The sequence below is a fragment of the Brachyistius frenatus genome, unplaced genomic scaffold (assembly GCF_029030835.1).
Source record: "Brachyistius frenatus isolate BFR_SWC_R1_liver_20210118 unplaced genomic scaffold, ASM2903083v1 Contig_38, whole genome shotgun sequence".
NCBI lineage: Eukaryota > Metazoa > Chordata > Actinopteri > Embiotocidae > Brachyistius > Brachyistius frenatus.
Window position 1 is genome coordinate 2,291,487 of NW_027210637.1, and position 17,311 is coordinate 2,308,797.

Genomic DNA, 17,311 nt, shown 5'->3' on the forward strand with positions numbered 1-17,311 from the left:
ATCAGTCGTATTAGCCGTATACCGTCGTTTTCTGTGAAGCAGTTTTAGGCGTTGGGGGCCAATGGGATATAAACGGGATGTAGATATTTGTTACATTAAATGTCTGAGCTTTAAAACACTATTCCACACGACTCCTTGCTTACTTGTAAACTTTATGATGCTGCAAATGAATCCAGTCTCCTACGGTGAAAGCATCGGACTCAAACTACCACCGTGTGAGATTCAGATGAAGAGACGCACAACGCGTAGCCGTCTATCGGGGCATATTTTGTTTAGCACAACCGTAACCTGGCGCACCAAACGTCGCTCCTTTAACCACTGTTCCTGCCATGTGCTGCGGTGCTGCTAGTATCCTCTCTGTTAGAACTGCCATTGTACATGACAGAACTTGTTTTACAAAATAAATAAATAAAAAAATAAAAAAAATAGAATGAAGAAAAAAGGAAAACTCTTTGGAGTGAATTTCATGATGCCACCGGGGGTGCAGGAGACGATGGAGCTTTCCAGTGTAATTAGAGTAGACATGCTACATGTGTCTGTGTGTGTTGCCGCATCTCATTAAGGCGTGGTATGGGCCACTGAGCCGGCTAAGAGGAAAGGATAGGGAGCATGTGGTGGTGTAGTTTCCTTCGCCACAAAAGCAGCTGCTCTGCTCTTTCTCTTTCTCTCAGGAGTCACGCTGAGGGCCAAGGCCAGTCAAAATGGTTCCACTCGATGCAAAGGCCCTCAAGGAGCCCACTGTCAAAATGAATGCGCACAGACACAAAATGCAATCTGTGTTCGTGTGTGTGTGTGTGTGTGTAAATACATAAATACAGAAGATATGTAGAAATGCACTCTCATGCAGCAGGAAATTGGAATTATATGGAGAGGAAAAAAAATAAGAAAAAGGAACAAACTATAAATGAAAATGACCTTGATATTTTAGTTCTACAAGGTACTCTTTTGCTTATACACAGTAGTTTGTTGTTTATTTTTATGGCTGCCAGTCATCTGCTGAGGAGGAAGCAGAAAATGTGTGTTGCTTCAGCTTGAAGGTTTCATTTCTTTATTTTACTTTTTTTGAACACCCACACCGATGATCTTTTATGAAAGAGCTCATTTTTTTTTAGATTGGTAACACCTCGGATTAATTGTGTTGACACATTGCTACCAGTGATGCCAGGTGGTAGATAACAGCCCTGTAAAAAAAAAAAAAAAAATCCCACAAATTCTTGAAACTACCCATCAAAGATTGATGTGAGGAGGTTTACCCAGAGGGCAGTTTGTTTGCACAGAGCATGGTGTAGGCCAGGAAAGCTGCACAAGACTTCTTGAGCAGTCTAGTCCTTGTTTGTTAAAATACTACAAGAAGCCACAATGAATACGCAGGTCGATAGACAATCGGAACATTTACATCCGTTTCTTAAAACAGTGATTTTTTTTTTTTTTGCCTTTTAGATTGCAGTTAGCTTTCATCATCGAGTGAGAACTGGAGAGGGCCACGCCCAGCCTGGTGGGGGATATAAAACCGTTGAGAAGTGGACAACATTTCAAAGTCAGTGAATGATGGTGGAAAAATGACTGATAATGAAAATAACCACCAAAAAAAGTCCATTAACTGGATAAAAATGGAATATAATTTGATCTGGAGAGTTAGCCGAAGGTAAATTGTGATTTATAGTCACCACGTCAACTCGTTAGTCAAGAACATATAATCGATTTTGGGTTTGACTTTTTTTGTTTTACATTAATATTACGTTTTTAACCCCTGTAGTCATAAATTCATAAATTAATAATCAAATAATAAAAATCCATACTCTGCATTGTTGTCAGCAAAGACCAGAAAAGAGGGAGACGGAAAAGATTGACATCACTGTCACCTACTGTATGTCGGCAGTGGAAGAAACCTCGGCTCAGTCAGAGGCACTTAATTCAAGGAATTGACCTTTTCTATCAAACGGTTCAACAGTTATGTTTGGCAGAAAAAGCCTCTGCTGTTTGAGGGAGCTCTCAATTAATCTGAGAAGCAACGAGGATTCTGCCGAGAGAGCTAATCCCTGAAAACAAAATCACTGCTCCCTTCTTAAGTATTAGAACGGCGCACATTAGGACCCCCCAAAACAACAGAGCCCCTGCGATATACCACCCTGAATACACAACGAGCTTGTTGCAATTTGCCTTGAAGGCTAGCGAGCCCTTTCTCTCCGAGATGCAACTAAATACCCTCGGGTGAATATGAGATGAGATGCTGACATTATTTTGATACGAGAAATATTTTACACCTGAAATGCAGCTATTGTACAGAAACACATGCTTTTTTTTTTGTTGTGAGCTAGGCCTCCTCTCCTCCTTTAAAGCTCACCAATTTAGCTAGAAGTAGTAATGCAAACATGAATTCTGTTAGCATATGAACAACCATAAAACAAGTATTCTCTTGTGATTAGGTAAAAGCATGTGTAAGCTAATAGAAAACCCCCCAAAACAAATTCAAAACACAGGGGAAAATATATGCTAAAAACTAAGAGGAGTCTTGTAGTCATCACTTTGGGCATTACCAACGAGTCGAGCACTTGGCAGACAACACCACAAGAAATGAGCTCAACTGCTGCATGATTTTATTTTTTTCAATAATACCAATGCAGATTCATACAGCGTTGGTCAATAAAAACAGAGATTCAGTGTCTCAAATGGCAAACTGAGTAGCCAGCAGCACAACAATATATCAGTTAAAAGCATGAAGCCACAGATGATAATTAATTAAATAATTCATGCATTCGTAATCTGTTACGAACAGCAACAGCACAGCGTCGAGGCTAAACCAAGAAATGGCCACCAACCAGTAGCCGCAGCTTTCTGGCATTGCCAAGGAAATACAACCTCTAGTGGAACCAAAAGCACTGCGGTAGATACTTAGCTTAGACCCAGGCACAATGGCAAGTCAAAGTCTGGTGAATAGACCTCTGACGGAGTGGTAATGGTCTGACAGCAAACACAGGAAATTAAGCATCTGTCCCGCCGATCAGCTATTCTCAGCCGAAGACACGCAGGACATAATGAATGTTTACTCCCTCATCAACGTCCGGGTCAGCTGCGGCATGAGCTTTCACAAAACAATCGCGCCTTATTGTAGAGTTCAAATGTTTGCATTAAACTCCCGAATAGATGTTAGTGCTAACCGCTGGATTTGAGCCATGCATTGAAAAGCATGCAATCGAATACAGTGCAAGTTCAACCGCAGTGCTCTGGCTGAAGTAATGCTTTATTAATACCAGGCTGCCATTAATCCAACAATAACAGATGGTTAGTGTTCCTGATTATTGGGTATTGATTTTGGAGGATGTCAGAGTCTACCAGCAAAGTTCTCCTCAATGCATTGACTGTGTTGAGGGGTCATTACGTTTTATGTTGGCAAAGTTACTTTGCTCGCTGTTAGGTTACAGCAAGACTCCAAAAAGACTCAAAAAAAAAAATCCATCGTCTTTTCTTCTTCTTTTTTTCATTTTCTTCCATTATTCCACTATACTCAATTCTACCATCACCATTTGTACTAGGTGCTATTGCACCATTGTTTAGGTGTGTATGTATACATGTTTTTCAGCCATTTATATGTTTTATTAATGTTTTATATGTCTGTTTTTTGTGTTTGTACATTGAGAGAGCAAGTTAAAACCGGAGTCAAATTCCTTGTATGTGTAAACATACCTGACAAAGCTGATTCGGATTCATTAGCAGGCTGGATCTCTGTCTAATTTGCAGAGATTTTTTTTTTTTTTTTTTTTTTTTCTCATCTGGGCTCAAAGAACATCTCAAGTCATTTAAATTCAGAGATAAAGCCCAAGTCAAAATTAGGTAGAAAATGTTAATGATACCAAACTAGTCCCTGATGTAATCTAAGATACTGCCACGTATTCAACATCTTTCCAAATGTATTCCTTGCATTTTTTTTTATATCTTATTAAATATTTTTTTCCATTTATTTATTTATTTTTTATTTATCGCTGAATCTTAACACAAGCACACAATGATAGATGATGAACATTAAAGTCCTTATATACTGAATGCATATTTGCCACTAAAAAACAGTTATATAACAAACGTAACAGGAGGCCCATAGATTTGAATATTCATATACTGTGTAAGCAGCACTTAGCTGGTAATATGTAAAACCTTGTCCATGTGGAGGAGTGGACTGATGGCTGTAATTGAATGGCTGCCATTAACTTCCTGGAGAGCCTCCCTCTCACAACTTCAGTTCCCTCGCTGTTTTTCTACCTTCACTGGAGCAGACCAACTTCTTAATTGGCATGATAATGTGATTAATTGCCTTCTTGTCTTTGGGCCCACTGAGTTTTACACTGTAAAGAAGTATAAATCAGGCGTGTATTTACAAGCAATCAAATACTCAGGATTGAAAAGGAACATTGAAAAGATGCCCAGCTGTGCAAAGTAATTGGTTCTGCTTTATTAGCTGTGTATCATTAGTTGGAAGTCGAGACTTTTAGATCAGGGGATGAGTTATTTTGGTACGTAGTTAAAGTTTTCCTCATTGCTGGCTAAACAGTGTAATTTATACATCTTAGTGAATGCAGTAATGGGCTTCCCATTGTATAGATTTTTCTGCTGCCCTTATATTAAACTGTGGAAGCCTTTTAGAAAGACTGTTTTACTGATGAAAGCCCTGCTTTACCCTCACAAGTGAAGCAATATCAAGTGAGATTTAGACTCAGATTCCCCAAATAGTTCAGTAAACTGGTTTCTAGTAGACACTTTTTTCTTCAAACATGCTCACATTATGCAAAATACACATTAACATTGCCAAATTAAATAAAGGCAGTTAGTTTTGGACCTGAGAGTAAGAGTGAGTCATTGGGTAACATAATTCAAATCAGAGTTCACTCATTTTAAAAGCAATGCTTTTAAATGCCATCATTAAGCGAAATGTCTGTTTAGTAATCAGGCACTGACAAATAAAATGTCAGACTGAAGTAACCCAAATATTAATTTGAAACAGTTTTATATTAGTGTTCTCCTTCTGACCTACAGTATGACATCCTACCGTCTTCTCTGTATGTGCAGCATTTCCACCAGGAGATTTTTTTTTTCTCTTTAATGGTAAATCCTGCCGCTGATTAAAAAAAACAACTTTTACCTCGTCTTGCTGAACAGTGAAATGGGGAGGAAAACAAACATCCCATATCCCAATCTGTCCCTCACCATTCTGTGTGCTACAAAATGAAGCACCAATTATCTTGATCTGGCCTGTGGTAGTTAGGAACAAATGCTGATGAAGCTCTGATGTCTATAGCAGCATCCAGGTGCTCTTGCATATTAAGACCTTTTATGGTCACATAATTAAAAGAGAAGCTATTGTCATGATTGGTGTGCATCTTGATTCCAGGCGGCAAATGCCTTGCTAATGCATCCTTGTGAATTAAGGCCAAGTTTGTGACTGGGGAATTGGTGGCAACTTTTCTGAGCCTGGTGGACAGATTGTCGACGAAAGGTTATTAAATCAGTATACACAATGATACACTGTAGTTGAGAATCTAAATGAGAATTACTTCATGTGCTCTACAAAATGCAGTAAGTGCAGCGGTGTATCCCGTGATGGCACTATAATGTAGCATAACTAAGAGTCTTGTAACCAGTGGCTGTGAGACTGCACTTAGTCTTTTGAGCTAAATACGGCATCATCATGCTAATTTGCTCACTGTAGCCACGTTAACAGGCAGTTCAGCATCTTAGTTTACTACGTTAGCATAAATTAAGCGTAAACAAATGGCCCGGTTGAAGCCGCGATTTGGTCATAAAACATTTATGACATATAAGTATTTTAAAAAAATGTGTTCTCTGACCTGATGGTGACACTTTATGAAAAGTAAAAGGACATGAATGTCTGTACCTAATTTTCTGGCATACAAATACGTTCAGAATCAAAAAAAGATCAACCTGGTGGTGCCAAACAAAGAGTCACCAAAATCCTTTGAGTACATCAGATGGGAACCATGAATTTCTTTACACAATTTTGCCATTCCATCTGTTAGTTGCCGAGATAATTCAGGGAATCTGTGAACATTTTGTCCTGATTGTGGCACTTGATTGTGGCCCTTCTGGCACTCGACAGTGTCGTGGCAATCTATCCAATAGCGGACATTGCTATTCGCTGTCTTGCAACACGAGTATGACTAAAGACCTGTGCCGAGATAAGTACCTTTTAGCTAGTATCATTCACGTCTAATAACATTTTAAGATTATTGGGAGACTTCAGATCAACATCAGGTAATTCACTTTTCAATCTCAAATGTCAAGACATTTGGCTCGTCTGTAATATCAAGGGCACACAAAAAGAGGATTATTATGAATTCGGGTAAAATCACCTACAGCCCATCAATATTCTGTGGCCATCGCGAGGAACCCGTTTCAGGCTTAACGAGAGGATCCAAGGGATAAATGATCAAAAAACAGGACAGCTATTGTCCTTGAACTCTTAATGGCGTACTAATAGCACAGGGTGTCAAGAGTGATTTTAACAAGAATGTCCTGAGTCAAACTTTTTTTAATCTCTCTGCCTCTAGAGGAGATGGCTGTCTCTATCTCCCCTCATCATCAGATCACCAACTCAGGCACGCGGCTTGCATAATCACCATCCTCTGTGTTTCCTCCTGCAGTTTGGCAAAAGGGACTCATTATAGCAGAGAAAGTAGCAAGCAGGGGCCGGTGTGCACCGTTTCCTAGGGACTCAAAAAAATCAGGAAGTGTGCTTTGAAAAAAAAAAATCTTTATACAAAAATCCATGGACTCAGCACAATACTGACACCAATACCCTTACTTGGGTGTAAATAAAGTAGAAGAGGTATACATCATGTGAGGTAACTCGTGGTTTGAAACGTCAGCATATAGCAAAGCTTTTGTTGTGTTTCTTTTGAGTCCGCTGGGGGTCTGGTATGGGGTCCCGGCCCCCAGCGGACTCAAAAGAAACAAAACAAAAGCTTTGCTATATGCTGAAGTTTAAAACCACGAGTTACCTCACATGATGTATACCTCTTCTACTTTATTTACACCCAAGTAAGGGTATTGGTGTCAGTATTGTGCTGGATGAAACTCAGCGTTTGAACACAACAACTTTCTGAAGGGGGTTATCAATCAATACTCTTTATCTAGTCCGTCTCAAGCTGTACATTTTCACATCATATTGCAAATATTATACAACAGTGTTTGCAACAAAATATATTAAAAATAACACATGGAAGGCTGAAAAACCTGCAAATATTTGGAAAGGAGGTCACAACACATTAAGTGTTAATCAACCTAGGTAATCGTATTTATCTTGTATGCAGGTAGATTACCAACCATTATGATGTGCGTTGAGGTGTTTGTGGTTATTTTGCATTTGATTTAGTGAAGGAAAACACTGCATCATGTGTGAAAGAGCGCTGCAGTCTGACTTGGGACTTGGGCCAACAGAATTATCAACATATCTGTCCTGCTGCCTTCAGATGTCTGTAGGGATTTAATTATCTGAAGAAGAAGATTTCCGTACAATATAATGCAGCTCTGGACAAAAGATACTATAAGAAATTTCACCTAAATAAATTTGCAGATGAATACAAACAGATTTACCGATGTTCCTGCTTTTAACCACATTAAAATATATTTTAGCCGTCAATTTAAATGCATCTACCAACCAGAGTGCTCAATTAAGAGTTAATTTAAGTTTAAGCTTCACTCTATTACACCTTTGCATTTATCTTTATTATTTGATAAAATGGCAAGGTGGCAGCTGAGTGACATCGTCCCAGAACTTCTCAACACATTGTCCAAGAATTGGGTCTGTGCTGCGTGATTTGATCAAAGCTCCCACTTATTTGAGCCAAAGTATCACAGACGGGCAAAGCCAATTTCAGGAATGTACTGAACTGTCAGAGCACTGCATGTGCTGTTAAAAGGGGAATTGAAAGATTATTTAACTTCATGTTGTTTGTTTAATTTTATCATATTTACTTTAAAGTTGTCATTACTTTTAAATGAGTGAGTAGCCCTACTTGTACGTTCTGTTGAACAATACGATGCATCTTCTGGTGTTTTCATGACACTCAAAAGAAGTAATAATCAATACGCAGAGGCTTCTATCTCCTCCACTCACTCTGTCGGTTATCTTTCTTGCTCACGCTTTCTCCTCTCTCTCACCAAAATAACTTAGTATGTTGGCATACAAATAACATTTTACCAGCCAAGTCGTTTACAAAGCGTTTCAGTTTAATGTTTTCGTGACCGTTTTTCATAGCCTCTTGATGGTGCTGCCGATGTCTATGCCCATGGTATTTCATAGTGTCCAATGTTTAAAATTGTGATCTTTGAAGTATTGATTCTTACTGTGGCTTAGAAAACTACTTATGATTTATCTTTTTCTTTCTCCTTCTTCCCTCTCCTCTCCTTGTAGACAAAAGACTGAAAACAGGGGCGACCACAGCAAAAGAAGAGAAAAGATTAGGCCATGGCTGATGGGATGATTGCTTCTCAAAGTGGTAAGCAGAATACATTTACTGTCTTTTAGTCAACTCGTGTGGTCACTGTGATAAAGACCAGCACTCGCACTATTGCTCTATTTTTCAACAGTTTTGTTTTTCATACAACTAAGTGGTTCAGCTATTCTGACCGCAACTGATAATGTTAAATTCTTTGTCAAACAACTTCACTTTGGGGCTGATTTTTTTTTTTTTTGTGAAAAGCTCCTTGAAAAAAAAGAAAAAAAAGAAAGTAGACTTGTTGCATTGTTTGAGTGGTATTACACGCAGTGATCACTGTTTTGTGATTCTGTGTTAGTTCAAAATGTTTAGAGTCAAATAAACCCAACAAAATTCTGTCCCTGCTTTAGGTAATTTTGTCCTCAGAACAGTAGCCTGATAATTGAATTTGGGTGATTGGAAACAACTTCCAGCTTTGGCTGTCTTGCTCACACAGGTGTATGGTGTGGCCCTCAATTGATTGACAGCATGTTGACAAACTAACACTGATTTGCTGCCCTCAACTGGAACTTGTGAGCTCGTGGTTACAATGTGCGCGGTATGCTTGGCGTCGTGAGAACACTGTCACTAGACAACGGTAACGTGGGAGGCGTCTAGAAGCCACAAAGGCTAAAAATGTACTAAGCTGGGTGGTGAGTAATGTAATTCAAGAAATGCCAAGGATTCATGAAAAAAAGGAGAAAATGAGGCTGTTGGAACATCAACATTTTCCTCAGACTCAAACTGAAATTACAATATATTAACTTACCAAACAATGAAAAACATAACTTCCATGGCTTTCACAATTTCTAAAATAAAATTCAGCAAACATTTTCCAACTTGTGAACTTCCAGAAAATGTTGAGGTCATGAATAGTACAAGAGGGGCGTTCTTATGGACTCTTTCATGAACACACGCATTTGACCGCATTTGAAGGCAGCAGCTGCCTTTGTCAGTGATGATCGAACCTTTTCAAACAGGTTGCATGTTGTTTATACTTTGTTTCTTACTTTACTTCTCATGTGAACATTGCCGTTTTTACCAAACTTTGAATTTCTCATTCAGTCAGTGAAATTCAAAATGCTGCAAAATGTACTCAAGTGCTATTATGCCAATTCTGGGGAAATCTTAATGATTTTTCTTATCAACAACAATAATCCTAGTTTCAGCTGACTTCAGTCCTTTCTTGAGAGAGAATTGACATCTTGAGCCTCAGTAGTTGATTCTCACTTCTCACGTTTGACCTTTTCTTTTCCTTCAGCTCCTTTCTCTTTCTTTATGTGCTCCCTGTCACCATGGCAGAGTTGAGTCACTTCCCCCTGCTGCAGCCTCTCATGAACCTCAAATTATTGCTGAATAATGTCTTCATCCTTCTTCAATGCAGCCAGGGCTATAGCAGGTCAAAACAGCAGGTTGTGTGCCGTCTGAGAAAAAAATGCTTTTCGCTGTCAACGTGAATTTCCGGCCATACTGGGGAGCATCCTTTAAATTTAAAATGATTTTGTGAACTCTTCACAGCTTCTAAAGAAAGCACCTATGATTCATAAATAATTGACAATGGTGGATTGCAAGTACTGTGTACTTCTCTCGTAGGATGTATAAGAAAAGTCATTCAGCAGTATCTGTGGTTTGCTGTGTAATTATTTACGTATCATGTGACCTTTGAGTTGCTTAGGGATGCGCAACATCTTTTTTACTGTATATTGTTAGTATTTTAAGACAATGTAATTGTGTGAGAAATTCAAATGGGTGTTCTAAACCAAGGAACATTGCTTGGATCATCCGTGTTGTCAGTGCAATATAGTAGTTAAGTTTGATACAAGTGTATAAAGCATAAGATCACCTGCTCTTTAAGGAACTGACTCAACCGTGTGAATCCAAGTGAAAACTGATCCCTCATTAATTTTACTTCTTAATGCCTTTGCAAATATCAAAGGATAAGAAATAGTGGTTTAAGCAAGTAAGCCTTTACAGATACATTTTTGATGCTGAAGCCTTTAGGATATTCATTCGACAAAGGTTAACTTACAGTAACTCTACCCTATAACCAAGTCAGCATTTAAAAAATGGTTCAGACAGATATATGCAATAATTGTGTGTTGTAATACAGTGATTTAGTTTAACAGTATATACTGATATATAGGCAAAGTAAAGGCATAAAGGGCAGCGATTGCCATTCTTATACGTCACATATAATCTATTTATAACAGTCTTGATGACATCTGTACTGTTAAATGGCACAGTATAATGCATCTGCTTCAGGCTTGTTTGTTTTGCCAGACATTTTGAGTGCAGATCCATCATTTCCTAAGTCAACTCCAGTATTCATGCAACAAAAACGATCATCTTGACAAGAGTTTTTAATTTACCAATCAAATTCCCGTTGACGTCGCCTCCATGTAGCCAAGCTTATGTCAGATTTTAGATTGCATGTGCGAGCGTGTAAATTTGTTTGTGCATGTGTGTGCTGGCATCTGTGACACGCACGCATACTTGTGTGTGTTTGTGTGCTTCAACTTGAGTGTAGGCTTTAGACAAGTGCATCTGCATCTGTGTTTTGGGGAGAGAGAAAAAAAAAGAGATAGATAAGCAACAGAGGTGACGTTGTGTGAAGAAACGGGAGTCTGCAGACGGATAGTGTTATTCCCTCAGTATCACCATTAAATCTTAATCTCCTGCCCCCTCATGGGAGGAGCCAGTCAAGCACGGGATTGTGTTATGCATCTAAATCAAGATGTCTTGTTCCTTCAGTGTGTGCTTTCATTCAGACAAAGTTTGATGTGTCTGTTCTCAACTTCACATTCGTCTCGATGCACTGGCTGATCATCCAGCTGCTGTTGTTTGCACTAAAGCCTTGTCAAATGCAATTCCCCTCGTAAACGGGTAGCATAGCTAATCAATTTTTAAGAAAGAGAGAAAACAAAACTCGCAAGCAGCGCAGTAAAGTTAGCATCGCAAAGTTTCGGCAGGTTGCATCATGGGGGCTGAGCAAATATTGGTTCTCAGACTAATATCCTCTTGTTGTCATTACCTATCCAAAGCAGGGTGTAGTGTTGCTTAAACATGACAATAGCTTGAAGTGATGAGCATGTCTAGAAGCTACCTATCAAATCTACAAAAATATTAGACCAACAACAATCCTAGAAATTTCAGAATAAGGTAATTGCCCTTAGCCACCATGAGGGCAAGATGAACAGTAAGGGTGATCTATCACTAATACCAGCACACATCATAAAGTAATTTAGAAAATATAAACCTCGAGGAAAATGTTTTCTGCTGAGCAGTTAATGGCTATTTTAGCTCCAATGATTACATGTAATGTTTAAGTCATCTTTTTTTGCCACGATAGTCTGGAAACCCTGCTGGTATCAACGTTTGCACAGCACTTTGAAGTGCCAAACAAATACCCACAAGTGGGGGGAGGCTACCTGCGACAACGTTTCTTTCTAAATGTAGTTTCACCACATATTGTGGTCAATGCTGATTAAAGGCTGCTTCAGTAATTTCAAAATCAACCCGAGTTCTACTCCCATTAAGATGCAACAACTGGATACGAGACCAATGTATTCACTCTGTGAATTTGGATCTGGTAACACCAGGCTATATCAGGAGAAGAAACACGAGCAGTGTTTTGAGGATGCTAGTTATTTAGTTTTCATGTATCATGCACTGGTGCATCATCTTGTGATGGTGCCTATGGCAGTAGCAGATCTGAATAACCCGTTCATCCCCCCGTAAACATTCCCCAAGGTAAGTGATTGTGATGAATTCCCTCAACACAGAACATCAGTCAGAGCACGCTGCATCCTATTAACATCATTTATTTTTGACCCAAACATTCCTTACGTTCCGCCTTCTTAAATCAGCCCTTCATGTTATTGTCTGGCAAATGTTCAATTTTTATCATAATAAAGAAAGATCAATTGTAAACACACCCCCTTGCCTACCTTCATCACAATGAAGGATACTTCTTCTACATCCTCTTGTCAGCAGGAAATGGCCTGCACTTCTTCAATACCTTTCCATCTTCTCAGTTGAAATAAGTTTAGCAGTAGTGAGGGCATGATGCATTTCAGGATGTCTTCGGGGTTGCCCCTCAACATTCTCATCTGCCGCACTTCTCAGTGACAGAAAAAACCTCCGACAGAGCTTTTTAATTGTAGCTGGGGAAAAAAATATGTGTGTTTATTCACAGGGATTAGAGAGTCTGGTGCTGACATTTGTGAATAGAGGACACGATTTGTGTTTTTATGTGGTGGTGTTTTTTTTTTTTCTCCAATGGAGTGGTACATTTTCCTCTACATCAATTGGATACGGTATTATTAGATCTGGCTGCACACTTTGAGACATGAAAGTGAAAAATAATCTCTGAAAGAGGTAGGCTCTGACGGCACCCTGAAACGTAATGGAAAGCCTGGCTGCTGTTTCAAAGGGAGAGCGCAGTAAGAAGACTGGTTTGGAGAGGGAAGCCTGCTTACTACAGATAGAAGACTGGGATAAACCAGCGAGGATGCTCAATTAATTTTACTTTACCTAGTTCTGATTTATTATGGATATCTTTTTTTTTTTTTTCTTTTTCGTGCGGCTCTTTTTATTGTAGCTTGAAGGCAAATGCTCCCTCTTGATTATTGGACATCTGTAATTCATTGAAGGAAGCTGGGGAGGTAAAATATTGGAAATGAAATAAATATACAACAGCTCCCTTGAAATGTTGGCATTGTTTCATGTCAGTGATTATTGTAAAATGTCAGAAATTAGAATTTGTTGTCTCAGTAGATATAAAATGTGTTTTTTGTTGTAGGCATGGCATTTTTTTTTCAGTTTCAGTAGGACATTCATGTGAATCGAACACACATACTGTAGCATTCATATACTCTGTTATAATTTCTGTGCTGCCCACATGCCTCATTATTCTTGGTAATAGACTCATGTCTCCACCAAGGCTATTGATTCATCATTATTTTCTCAACTCTTCCTTCCAAACATATAATTTGCAAATGATGATGTTGTTGTTGTTGTTGTTGTTGTTGTTGTTGCTGTTGTTGTGTGGAACTAAGTATATTAAGCTGGCTTTAAATTCTAAACAATTTATCAATATGGCTAAATAACATGAATGCTGTATCCAATACAGAAGCCGGGTTGTCAGGCCATCATTCTGAAATGTTTACTACATTTTAAGATAGAGAACACTACTTAAAAGTTGTAATGTAATTTGTGAATTATATGCAAACCCCTTGTGCTGCTGTTATTTATCAAAGTAACTAAGACTAGCATGTTAGCTTCAAACTTGTAAAGTGAAGCTGTTCGTTCGTAGTAAAAGATTGCATCAGTTAAATACAACATACACGGTTATGTCGACCGTTATGTCATTTATCAGTGGTAAATAAGTAAAGAGCTATATTTTGTAATCACTTTTCAAAGCAAAAAACATTCATAATAAAAACACGAGATATAAAAGGAAAGAGTAATGAAGTAGAAATAAAAACCTTATATTGATTGCTTAAACAGTGCAGTTTATACAAGATAATGTGAACCTTGAGTTCATTCTCGTGTACATTTAGTCTCCCTGAAACCCATCATCCGCCCTGAGTACCTTGTCAAGTTATTTGATTTTCTGGTTATTGGTGAAGGTTTCTTTACAGTGTTTTCTCAGGTCTCCTCAGGCGTTCAAGACTTCCTCCAGTCTCCTACTGTCAGTAAATTTTGTGCCACCAGTATTTTTTTGAGCCTGCATCACATCTCTCACACAATGGATTTACCATTTCTGAAAGAAGCGTTCCTTTTCTTATTGTTTAGTATGGCTAACCCTCCATTATCCCCTGACACTGTCCTCAAAATGCTATTACGGGCTGATAACAGAAATGCCAGCAGTGATCAGAATTTTTGCCCTTGATTAGAGAATATTCACCCTTTTTGTTACTGTCAAGAATGATCAAGAGGAGAGTTGGCTAAGTGAGTGAACGTGACTGGGAGTGCCACCATCATCATCATCTCTTTAACACAGCAGCCCCTGCATCTCTGAGGGAACATATTAACATGCTGGCGTGCTGTCATCCCCGGTGCCCTACTTAGACCAGATGGGCCTCATTCAGGTCTTTCACAAAAACGCAGGCGTGAAGGCATCGTAAATGTCAGTCTCAATATCACCAAAGCCGTAATTAAGACTGAGCCAGCAGAAGGACCTGTAGTTTTGTATCGGAGCTGGGTAGACTGTGTTATATCAAAAAGATCACAGGTTGAACTGCCAATAACTCTAATGAGCTCCAAAAGACTACGCAGAAGTCAGATTTGTAGCGATAGAGGGATTCCATCGCCAGTATCATCATCCGAGCACGAGCCATAAAATTATGCATCATAAAAGTCTGAAAAAACCCGACATACTGTAACTGTTATGTAACCTGTTCATACGGCAAATGCATATAAATGGCACACGCAACATCAACGTCAAATTTACATATGCATACAACATGCAATCTGTGCTCCCGAATGAGTTTCCTTCGCGTTAAGCAGTCTTTTGTTTCGTATGGGTACGTCTGAGCACAGCTACGTCTGCACAGCTTGGATGCAGCATGGTGCTTTCGTGCAGCAGGCTTTGGGAAACGAGGGTGGTCGTTAAAGCCTGGGCAGACGTTCTGAATCAACATGAGGTGAACTGGAGTAGAAACTGGGAACAAACTGGGAAACAATATATATAATTTAAACCTAATGCGCAGTTTACAAGACAAAAATGTATCATTTATAGTCGGGATGGACAGTATGACAATACATACCCTGAAATTTGTCAGTCATCAGAGATTTTGCCATACCCTACTTTAAATTGCTATTGCCCAAACTATTATATGATCATTATAATATGTTGATATTAGGGTTTAGTATGAGTTGTGCCACCTGAACCATAATTGGACTAAGCTGTTAAGAAGATTATTGAATGAAGGACTTTAGCATTGACGTTTTTTTTTTAGCTGTCTAATTTACTAGATTAGACATTCTCGTAGTTGTTTTACTACCGTGACACAGAATTGTTTTCATATAGCATATTCCTACATACGTATTCCTTCATTTCAATTTACAAGGTGCGATCAAAAAGGTTCATAGACAGCGCCTATAACAGCCAAAAACCGTATCTGATTTAAATCTGGCTGCCAACCCACTTCAAAGTCGTCTCCTTGTGTGGCGATACACCGCTCCAAGGGCTCCTTTAATGCTTGAAACGCTTCCTGGAAGTCCTGTTATGCAAGTGCATCAAGCACCATCTGCAATATGTGCTGAATCTCCTCCACGGTATCAAAACGGCGAGTCTTCAGTTCAGACTTCATTTATGGGGAACAAAGAGAAGTCGCAGGGAACGGCTGGTGGGGAGCGAAGTTTGTGTTGTTCTGGATGAGAAACTGTTCCGTTTTTAACAGGCCGTGAGCAGGCGCGCAGTTTCCGTTTGTGCTAAATGTTATCCCTTTGAATACGCAGTCGTATTCGGCGTAGGCAGTTTGACCCTGGGGGACAAATTCGGTGTACAACCCTGCAAATGTCAAAAGAAACCAACAGCATGTTCTTGGTTGCGCGCCTTCTTTGATGTCGGGCAGTGATGCTGGGCCCCTCCTGAAACACGGTTACCACTCAACGCACCTCGCCTAGCTTATTGCTTCAATGCCGTAGATTTTCGGAAGCATTTCAAGGGTCCGTGTTGCCGATTTCCTTAGTTTGACTCAAAATTTCAACGTGCGCTCTCGGCACAAGTTTCAGGCCAGTGGCCAAACTGTAGATGCTCATGTAGCAGTGGTGCAACGCAGGTGCTGATGTTGATCAAGCTCCATAACTTGGAATGCTTATTCATGATGGTTAACACTTCCCCCTGCTCCATGAACATCACTGCGCTCCACTCTGTTCGTGTTTAATAGTCATATTCTTTAAAGTTTTTGATCGCACCTCGTACAGTCACAAGACTAATATCAAAATAAATATCAAAGTTTATTTTTCTAACACTATATCTTTGTACAGTCAATAAATATGTAAATATATTGCATGTTGCAGATATCATTTTTATGTCTTTTTCATCCCCAGTAATTGATGTATTTGGACATTCAACTAATCCTCCGCCGGGCCTCCGTGTCACCACTAACTGTGGTTACCAGACAATTTGTGCCGCATCCATCCACCCTCTTTGAATGCAAACTGATTTACATAAAGGAGCCGCTGTTTGCTTGTGAGGACATGGCAGGGAGTGCTAACTTCTGAAGATAGCAGAGGTGACTAAAAGGGGGGGGCAGAAACTAGGTGTTCATTAGATGTTCCGTTATAAGACTTTGTCCTCTCACAAAGCCCACAATTATTGCAGACTGTAATAACCCAGTGCATTGTGGGAAATAAGAGGGTAAGCTCCCTGTGGCTTTCTTCCCCCCCTTGTGTTTGTTTGTTTGTTTGTTTTTTTCCTGTTGTTTTCCACGCAGGAAATACAAGGCTTCTAATTAAGTCTTGGAGGGGGAGAATGAGGCATCTTAGTCGGCCAACTGTGAGCGGCTATCGCAAACTCGACTTCGATGTTTAATTTATGTGCGCTCTATTATTTATGGATGCCGTGATCTGTGTGTATACGGGGGCTTTATGCAGACTTTGGGTCCATGCAGAGTTTGGAATAGGAAAGAAAGAAATACAAAATGAAAAGAAGCATATCGGGTGCACAGCCATCAGAAGAACAGTTGAGTTCATCTAAAAGTGGTCTGTCTAGCAGTTATCTGTCTTTCGGTCTCCTTTTCATTCTCGCCTACATAATGACCGTACAACATTATGCATCGGTGTTCACACATGATAGAGAAACACATGCACACACT

At 39.4% G+C, this 17,311-nt stretch overlaps 1 protein-coding gene across 4 annotated transcripts in view; it reads left to right on the top strand.

Moving 5' to 3' along the window:
- lingo2 (leucine rich repeat and Ig domain containing 2) overlaps nucleotides 1-17,311 on the top strand; it is a 199,768-nt gene that overhangs the window by 104,958 nt on the left and 77,499 nt on the right. For 3 of the 4 annotated variants that reach the window (XM_069701789.1, XM_069701788.1, XM_069701791.1), the window contains one exon: nucleotides 8,423-8,507. The gene's annotated coding sequence lies outside the window, so the exon portion shown is untranslated. Of the gene's footprint in view, nucleotides 1-772; nucleotides 938-8,422; nucleotides 8,508-17,311 lie in introns of those variants that run through there. The other variant, XM_069701792.1, reaches the window with a different exon arrangement.